We start from the raw sequence: 9,495 nt of genomic DNA, 5'->3' as shown, positions 1-9,495 counted from the left end.
AATGAGGATGTCGGTGGCATCATTGTTAAAAGAGAGACATCATTAGCATCAAACACTGTTGAATTTATTTAAAAGATTTGGGTACACATAGTGGTGATGGCCACATAGCAGTGTAAATGGATATAATGCCACTGAACTGTACACTTACAAATAATTACAATGATAACTACTCTATTGTGTATAGTGTACCACAATAAGCAACAACAACAAGGAGACTGTAGTTGGAATGTTGTTGAGCCAGCATCCGTGATCTCTAAGTTCAACCTGCTGTTCTTGCTTCATGAATTTCCGTATGCCATTGCATCTTGTGAGGGATTTAGTTTACCTCTTACATTTTGGTACTGCCAATCGTCTATTCTTCCCCATTCTTTTTATTAAATGTAACAATTTCATTATCCATTGTCTTAATTTTACCCAGATTCTAAGATTTAGTTCAGGAGTTGGAAATAAAGATGCGTTCTTTTCTGAAAGTGTTCACAGCAGTCAGCAGTCAGTTTGGAGCATTTTTACTCCAAAGTAAGTACACAGAAATGGTAAGAGACTATCACCTTCATGGGCAATTTTCCCAAAAGAAAATTATCGAGAGGTCAGGTTAGCTCACCAGAACATAATACTCTAATTGTTTGAATTGAATTTGGAAAGAGTAATGATCTAAGTGAAAGCTGTGAAAACAACAACATAGGAATATTAGCATTGTCCCAAAATAACTAGTGGAGAATGAGGTATACAACTGTATTCCACTCACATATAAATGAAGAATTGGCATTTAATTTAAGTGTTTAGAATTGTGGGATTGTATTAAATCCAGGAGATGGTTGCAAGTATAAAGAGTATGACTCCTCAAGAATATTACCTGGGCTCACAAGTCAGCTCCATAACCTTGAGCAAAGTATTACTTCTCTATGTCTCCATTTCTTCAAAAGGGAATAATGATAATCCTTAGTTCATAGTTGGGTTGTAATAGAAAATGAGATAATACATGTATAATACTTGATACAATGTCAGGGTAGAGTAAACATGTGCCAAGTATTAGTAGTTATCATCCATAACACACAGTACTTAATTGTATTAAATTACACAATCTTAGACTTGGAAGGGATCCATTGCAGGAATTCTCTCAACTACATTTTTTAGAAATGGTTATACAGCAATAAGGTGCACTCTACTACATAAGTATCCTATGTCCTTCTGAATAGGCTTAATCATTGTTGAGCCAACATCTGTGATCTCTAAGTTACACCTATTGTCTCTGCTTCATAGAACTTCATATAACATCTGAGCTTTCTTCCACATGGCAGCCTTTCAAATGCATTGTATAAAGACAGATATCTCATTTTCCATTTGTTTTCTCACGCCAAGGATAAATATTCTAAATTGTTGGGTTTATGTTGTAATCCTCTTTATTTGAAGACACTGTTAACTGGCTAACCAAATACGCATTCTCAACTCCCTTCTCCCTTACCTTCCTCCAAAATACGGTTTGAAAAGTTTATTCATTCACATGGCAGCTAATGGTGGCCACAAGACTCAATTCTAGCCAGTGATGTGTATAGAGAATTCAGACTGGAGACTTTTCTTTCTTTCTTTTTAAATAGAGATGGTGTCTCACTATGTTGCCCAGGCCGGTCTCAAACACCTGGGCTTAAGTGATCCTCCCGGCTTGTCCTCCCAAAGACTGGAGACTTTCTGGGAAAGCATCTAGTTTCCCAGTAAAAGTGACAGTTCCAAATGGCTTTGTCCCTTCTCCTTTCTTCGTCTCTCTCTCTCTCTCTTTTTTTTTTTTTTTGGCTTTCTTTTTGTTTATTATTATACTTTAAGTTTTAGGGTACATGCTCGCAACGTGCAGGTTTGTTACATATGTATACGTGCGCCGTGTTGGTGTGCTGCACCCATTAACTCGTCATTTAACATTAGGTATATCTCCTAATGCTATCCCTCCCCGCTCCCCCCACCCCACAACAGTCCCCGGTGTGTGATGTTCCCCTTCCTGTGTCCATGTGTTCTCATTGTTCAGTTCCCACCTATGAGTGAGAACATGCGGTGTTTGGTTTTTTGTCCTTGTGATAGTTTGCTGAGAATGATGGTTTCCAGCTTCAAGTGAGAACATGATCATCGGGGCTGTAGCAACAGCACTTAAGATGATGAATTTGAGGGCAAAACTAGCAAGCCAAGGCCCCAGGGTTGGAATCATAGAGAGCCTAGCACTTATTAACCATTTTCAGCAGCTCAGCTAGTATTTATAACCAATGTTCTTCATGTTTTTTTGTAGATTAGATAGTAACTGTTTATATCATTGAAACCACTGATTCTCCAAATTTAGCATGCATCAGAATTATGTGCGGGGATTTTTAAAACTCAGATTGCTGGGTCGCTACTCTAGTTCCTGATTCTGTAGACGTGGAAAGGGGATTGGGAATTTGTATTTCTAACAAATTCCCAGGTGATGCTGATACTTATGTCGTGGTGGTGGTGGTGGTGGTGGTGGTAGTTATTGGAGGGTACTTTGAGAACCACTGTTTTAAACCATTGCTAATCTGATTGTTGTTTCTTTACAGTTTATGACCTTCCTTAATTAATATAAACAAAATTCACTTTATATGATTTTGAATAGCTCTCTTGAAGTGTTTTATCAATATTCAAAAGGGATTTTTAAAACTCTTCTTCACACTAGAGAGCTCCTTTATCAGACCTTTATACTTTTATACCAGCTAGCATAGTTATCTGAGTTGCACTTTAGCAAATCAGTTATCAGTCCATGGCATATTTAATGAAATTTTATTATGTTCAGGACATTGCGAGGATTCAAGGAAAGGTGAGATATTGACACTGCTTCCAGGGAGTTTACATAGAGTTGATACACAAAGACACGATTTCCATCTGTATCAAAAATTATGATTTCCAAAGAGCTTTCAAGTATATTAGCATATTTAATACTCAAGATAATGTGAAGTAGAGGAGGAATATTGTCACACTCATTTAACAGAAAAATTGATGTCCAGGCCAGATGTGGTGGCTCCCACCACTTTAGGAGGCCGAGGCCGGCAGATCATTTGAGGTCAGGAGTTCGAGACCAGCCTGACCAACGTGGTGAAACTCCATCTCTACTAAAAATACAAAAAAAAATTAGCCAGGTGTGGTGCCATATGCCTGTAGTCCTGACTACTCGGGAGTCTGAGGCAGGACAATCGCTTAAACCGGGAAGGTGGAGGCTGCAGTGAGCCGAGATTGTGCCACTGCACTCCAGCCTGAGTGACAGGGACAGACTTCATCTGAAAAAGAGAGATAGAGAGAGAAAGGGAAGGGGAGGGGAAGGGAGGGGAGAGGAGAGGAGAGGAGAGGGAAGAAAAATTGAGGTCTAATTAATTAAATAATGCATGTAAAGTATGCCAAAAGTAACAAATAACAAAATCAACTCTAGGAATTTTCACACCTAATTCAAGCACAAGTGCATTAGACAAATACTTTTATTATCTTTTGCCACTTCTGTCTCTTCTATTTTCAGGACAATATAGAAATATAATTAGCTTTGTTTTTTTTTTAATGCTTTGTGGTCATAAATCACCTCTCATCCAGAGTGAAAGACAACTGGCTGTTGGAAAATTCTCTCAAAGAAGCTCTTTTTAAATGCAACATTCAACCGGTGAGAGATGTTCAGAGCTGCTGTGTACCACTGCACCAAGTTGGCCAGCTTAGGTGACAAGTGGAAACTGCAATTCTAGCCATGTGCCCTGTATGGAACTACATTTCTCCAGAGGAAGGGGAAGACTATTTATCAGCTCCAGGACAGAGGGTGTCAGCACCTACTAACTACTCTTCTTCCACAGTGCCATGGAAATATCAAAACTTTCCCCTTGAGTTGGGTACCATTTTGGAAGAAATATGGATTAGGGAGATATTTTGAGAGGGAAAACAACATTAAAGGAAATTTGAAATTTGAGTTAACTGCTTATGTACTCAAAAGAGATTACTTGCAACTAGAGGTAACTAAGTTGCTTTGATTTTGAGTCTTCCATCCTCTTCTCTTCACTCTCCCTTCCTCTACCTTCCATTAGCAAATATAGGGGCTCAGGAGAAAACTACTGGATTTTAGAGAAGTAGATGAGCTCCTTTTTGTTTGTTTCTTTGTTTTGTATGTTTTAATTGCTAGGTATACATTTCTACCACACCACATATGTAACATTTGTCATCTATTTCAAAGGGTAAGAATTAATTCCAATAATAGGAATAGATAGATGATACTATGCACCACATACAGAATAAAGTACAAGTTACGTTTCTTGCCCTGGAATTACTTGCAGTCTAAAATAGAGAAAAAAAATGTTGATATAAATGTTTCTGAATGTAAGTAAAGCAATTCTCAGTTCATTACACAGTTAGTGAATATTGTTCATTTGCACAATTAAATTATATGCACTTTTCCTTAATTATCTTTCTCAATTTTAGACATTTTAAAATTCATGAACTATAACAATAAATACAATAAAACATTTCTAGTTTTAAAGAATTTTAGTTAGTATACTATAAATAAGTGTAAATTGAAAGCCATGCAGAGAAAGAGATTTAAATAGAAAAATTGCCTTTTTTTGTATGTTATTTTACACGAAAAATCAAAATGTAAACTTAATTTCTGTTCAGGACTGGGATTCTAAGTGAAATAGGCTATTACCTATATAGTGTAATTTGCATAGTAAGTTTTTTATTTTTCTGATGATTGAAATTCAACCATTAGTGATAGATTCTTTAGGTGTAAGCATTGTAGTCCTTCTGTAGGACTTTTAAAATGCAAATGAACGTGGAAGACTACAACCAAATGAAGTTCTGTACAGTTTAGCATGGTTGCAAATATCAGAAGGATTCATTTCTCAGCAGAGCGACATGAATGTTTTTAGGTGTTTGGAGTAAAGTATAAAAAGAAAGACATTAAAAGTTGGAAGAAGGGCAAATTTTCAGGAAAGTCAAGTGGCGAGACGTGCCAAAAACCAGTATCCCTTACTTTACAATTATGGCTACAGCTGTGCCTGTTTTATTATTCTATGCATGTGTAAGTTGCTAACTGCTATAATAACCACACAATCTCAAGAGCTTAACAATAAGAGAGCACATTTCAGCAAAATGTTTGGCATGTGGTGGCTCTGTTAGACCCTGGGACCTTGAAGTCCTCAGTTGTTCCCTCCTTTATGCTTATTTTTGTGGGTACATATATTTATGGGGTATATGAGATGTTTGATATAGACATGCAATGTAAAATAAGCATATCATGGAGAATGGGGTATGGATCCCCTCAAGCATTTATCCTTTGAGTTTATAAACAATCCAATTACACTATTTAAAAATGTACAATTATTGTTGACTACAGTCATCTATTGAGCAATCAAATCATAGATCTTACTCATTCTAACTACTTTTTGTACCCATCAACCATCCCCACCTCCCTCCCATCCCCCCACTGCCCTTCCCAGCCTCCAGTAACCATCCTTCTACTCTCTATGTTCATGAGTTCAATTGTTTTGATTTTTAGATCCCACAAATCAGTGAGAACATGCATTGTTTGTCTTAATGTGCCTGGCTTATTACACTTAACATAATGATCTCCAGTTCCATCATGTTTTTGCAAATAACTGGAATCTCCTTTTATGGCTGAATAGTATTCTATTGTACCACATTTTCTTTATTCATTCAACTGTTGATGGACACTTAGGTTGTTTCCAAATCTTAACTATTGTAAACAGTACTGCAACGAATGTAGGAGTGCGGATATCTATTTAATATACTGATTTCCTTTCTTCTGGGCATATATCCAGCAGTGGGAGTGCTGGATCATATGGTAGCTCAATTTTTAGTTTTGTTGAAGACCTTGAAACTGATCTCCACAGTGGTTGTACTAATTTACATTCCTACCAACAGTGTACGAGAGTTCCCTTTCTCCACATCCTCTTGTGCATTTGTTATTGCCTATCTTTTGGCTATAAGCCATTTTAACAGAGGTGTGTTCCTCTGCTTTAAATCTACAAATGACAAGATGACACAGAGGGAATGAGCAGGTGTTTGCATAAATATCCCAGGGGACTTTGGGGGCCAATGTTTTCAGTCAACATTTTTGTGGCCACAAGTAACTATAAAGCCTTTTCTAGATGCTAGGCAGCTGGTCAAAATATTTCTTCCATGTTCCTAGGAGAGAAATTAGACGGTTTGGTAAATAGCCAGCATTTTTTTCTGCCATCATTAGCTTTCAGAATTATTAATAGAAATGATCCTCTAAAGGTGAAAGTACTTAATATTTGAAATAGGCCAGACATTTGCTTGACAGTAGATATGATTTCCCAGATAGGGGCAAGACACTTAATAGTCAAAAAAACACTCTCAGTTTGTCATCTTCTCTTAACCCCTATGTATAGTAAATCAATAAACATTGATTGGGTCCCTGTTGTACCAAATATCTATAATCATCACTGCTATTAACACCTACTGACTACATACTGTGTGTGGAACCTTGTGCTGTCTACTTTTAAAAATACAATGAAGCAGTAAGTATGGTAGGAAATTCCTTATCTGATGTGATCAGGATCAGAAGGTGAGTAAAATTTAAAGCAAAGAATATATAACTGAAGCGTTTTTATCTTTAACTTGATACATATGGGTGTACGTTCATTCACCAATTTCTAAATGTAGGGCAAAGATCTTCCTTGCAGTATGGGTGTTTATCATCACTTATTTTGAAAACCCATGATGCCTAATATACCTGGAGCACACAGTATTGATTGCCTGTCTAGAAGCTACTCCCCCTCTTCTACGTTCCCAAGAGCTTCTTTTACACTGGTGCATTTCCCTTTCCCAAGTGAATTGGGTGATTCTCTGGCTTACCAATGAATGGCGTTAGGTAATGATCTGTTTCTGGCCAATGAGACACAAAAGAAATCTGGGGAAATTCTTTGAAAGATGTCTTTGCTGCTAAAAAGCAATGTAGGGGTGTGGGAGACAGTATGCCAGAGTTCCCTTTCTGTTGTTGACTATTTATTTATCAGGGTGGGGTTCCTTATTCTGCTGCAGTGATTTTGGCTTCATGAAGTGTTGTTGCCAATAAACTAGAAGTGGTCAGGCAGAGAGGTGGAAATGCTATGGGATGACTTGATTAACCCGTTGTGTTTAACAGCTCCGGAGCACTTCTACCTCATGACTTCTGGCTCACAAGAATGGGAATTCCATTATTCCTTTTAAGCCATTTCAAGCAGAATTTCTGTTACTTCCAGCCTAAAACATCTTAATTAAAATACCACAATTCCTAGTTTGGGTTTTGTTAACCTGCTATGAGACATTAGAGATGTTTATTAAGACATTCCACATGAACTGTCCTCCTAGATTGTAATGATTTTTTTTCCAGTCTTTTACAGCTGTCTTATTGGCATCTAATTCAAAAGGAGATTTTTTTTTGGTTTGCTTTTCAGTAGCTCTTATTTTGGAAATTTAAAAAGCATTAAATGTAATTTTCATAGATGCAACATTGTCTTTTTCACACTCATATTTCATTAGTTTATGTGATTTTTAACTAAAATGCATAACTACAATAATAAGCACAACAAAATTGGCTGAATATTAGTAAATATATGGCTCAACTGGTAAGAACAGTAATTGCATGCACATGAAAAACAGTCTATAGCCAGCTGAGAGCTTTCAGGGAAGGGGGCATCTGACAGGATAGGGGGACGCAAGGCTATGGATTAATCTATCCCATTGTTGAATGGTGGTTAGTTAAGATCTATGTGTCAAGTTGAGAAATATGCAATAGCCAGTTTTGTTTTTCAAAAATGGTTGAATATTGGCAATTTCAGATGTTTCAACTTAAACACACACACACACACACACACACACACACACACACACCACGTCCTTCAGTCTCCAGGATTTTAAAATCCAATTAGGGACTAAGGTATAAGAAAAAATCTCCAGTGCAACCTAGTGTGTATGTCGGTGTCCACCCACATTCTCTCAGATTCATTTTTATTGTTTTATTGTTTTCACTTTTAACAGCCAGCATCTGTGGCTCATTTTTAAGTAGCTGCCCTTAGGCTATTGGAGCCGCTTTGCCCTCCTATGCAGAGAGCTAGAAGTGCCTCAGAATGTACATCCTCCTGGGAAGCCTCAAGCAATGATGATTGATGGAAGTGGAAATACGAAAATCCAGCCCTCTGGTCCAGGGGCTGGAGCTGAATGGGATTAAGCTGAAGGCACCCTCTGTGGGACTTCACCCACATACTTGCTCCGCTTCCTCCTTTTTCTTTTCTTACTTCTACCACTCTCCTACTGATTTCTCCTGGAGACTTCCCTTAATCACTTGCACCTTCAACTGAAGGGTGCCCTTGGGGAATCTGTCATAGCACAACAGAAATAGTAAATGTAGACTGAGTGGTGTAGACAATATATATTAGAGAAATCAGGAGTTGAGGACTGTCACTGCCAACTGCGGTGACGAAGATAGGCTTCCAAATATAGTAGAAACTAGATTTTATACACTTGTATCTATTCAACAAATGATTGTAGAGTGACTACAATGTGCCAATTAGTGGTGATGGCAATGGAGGCACTTGCTAGGCCAGTAGTTCTCAAATTATGATCCCTGGACCACCAGCAAAAGCACCTGAGAATTTGCTAAACATGGAAATTCTCAGACCCCAACCCAACACTAACTTATCAAAAACTCTGGGGCCAGGGTCCAGCAGTTTGTATTTTTACCATCCTGCCAGGTGGTTCTGGTGCATATTCAAGTTTGAAACTGCTGCACAAAGATCTGATGACAAATCTTATCTGCCAATTAATAATTGTGAGCTTGGAAAATTTATTTCATTTTCTGATGTTTAGTTTCCTCATACGAAAAAGGTAGGGGTGATGACATTTGCTGCTTGGGGGCCAAATAAGTATTAATTTTCTTGCCTTCATTTCTCTCCATATTGCCTTCCTTTCCTTCTATGTCTCTCCCTCCTTCTCCTCTTCCTTCTCTCCTTCTTTCCCTTTCTACCTTCCTTCTTCCCTCTCCCCTCCTTTTGTTCTTCTCTCCCTCTCTTCCTTTATCTCTCCCTCCTCCTTCCTTCCTTCTTTCCTTCCTTCCTTCCTACTTCTTTCATTCCCTCCTTCCTTCCTCCTCTCTTTCTTCCTCCCTCCCTCCCTCCCTTCCTTCCTTCCTTCCTCCCTCCCTCCCTCTCTCCCTTCCTTCCTCCCTCCCTCCCTCCCTGCCTTCTTTCCTTCCTTCCTCCCTCCCTCCCTTCTTTCCTTTCTTCCTTTGTCTTTCCTCTTCCTTTCTACTTATTTGCCTGATGTTTTCAACCTGGTTATTAAAGATGGGCTGAATTTCACTAGGTGGAAAAAGAGGACTAAACTTTCTAGGCAACAGACATCCGAGTCACAGCAGGGGGATCATTTGGCTAAAAAGAAGTCACGGTGAAAGGATAGGAATGGCAGGTTATAATGAGGAAATTGGATTTCAGATGCTGTGTTGTAGTTTAA

The sequence above is a fragment of the Gorilla gorilla genome, chromosome 2, assembly GCF_029281585.2.
Source record: "Gorilla gorilla gorilla isolate KB3781 chromosome 2, NHGRI_mGorGor1-v2.1_pri, whole genome shotgun sequence".
NCBI classification, from domain to species: Eukaryota; Metazoa; Chordata; class Mammalia; order Primates; family Hominidae; genus Gorilla; species Gorilla gorilla.
The sequence above is the reverse complement of the archived record's forward strand: the minus strand, read 5'-3'. Positions refer to the sequence as shown.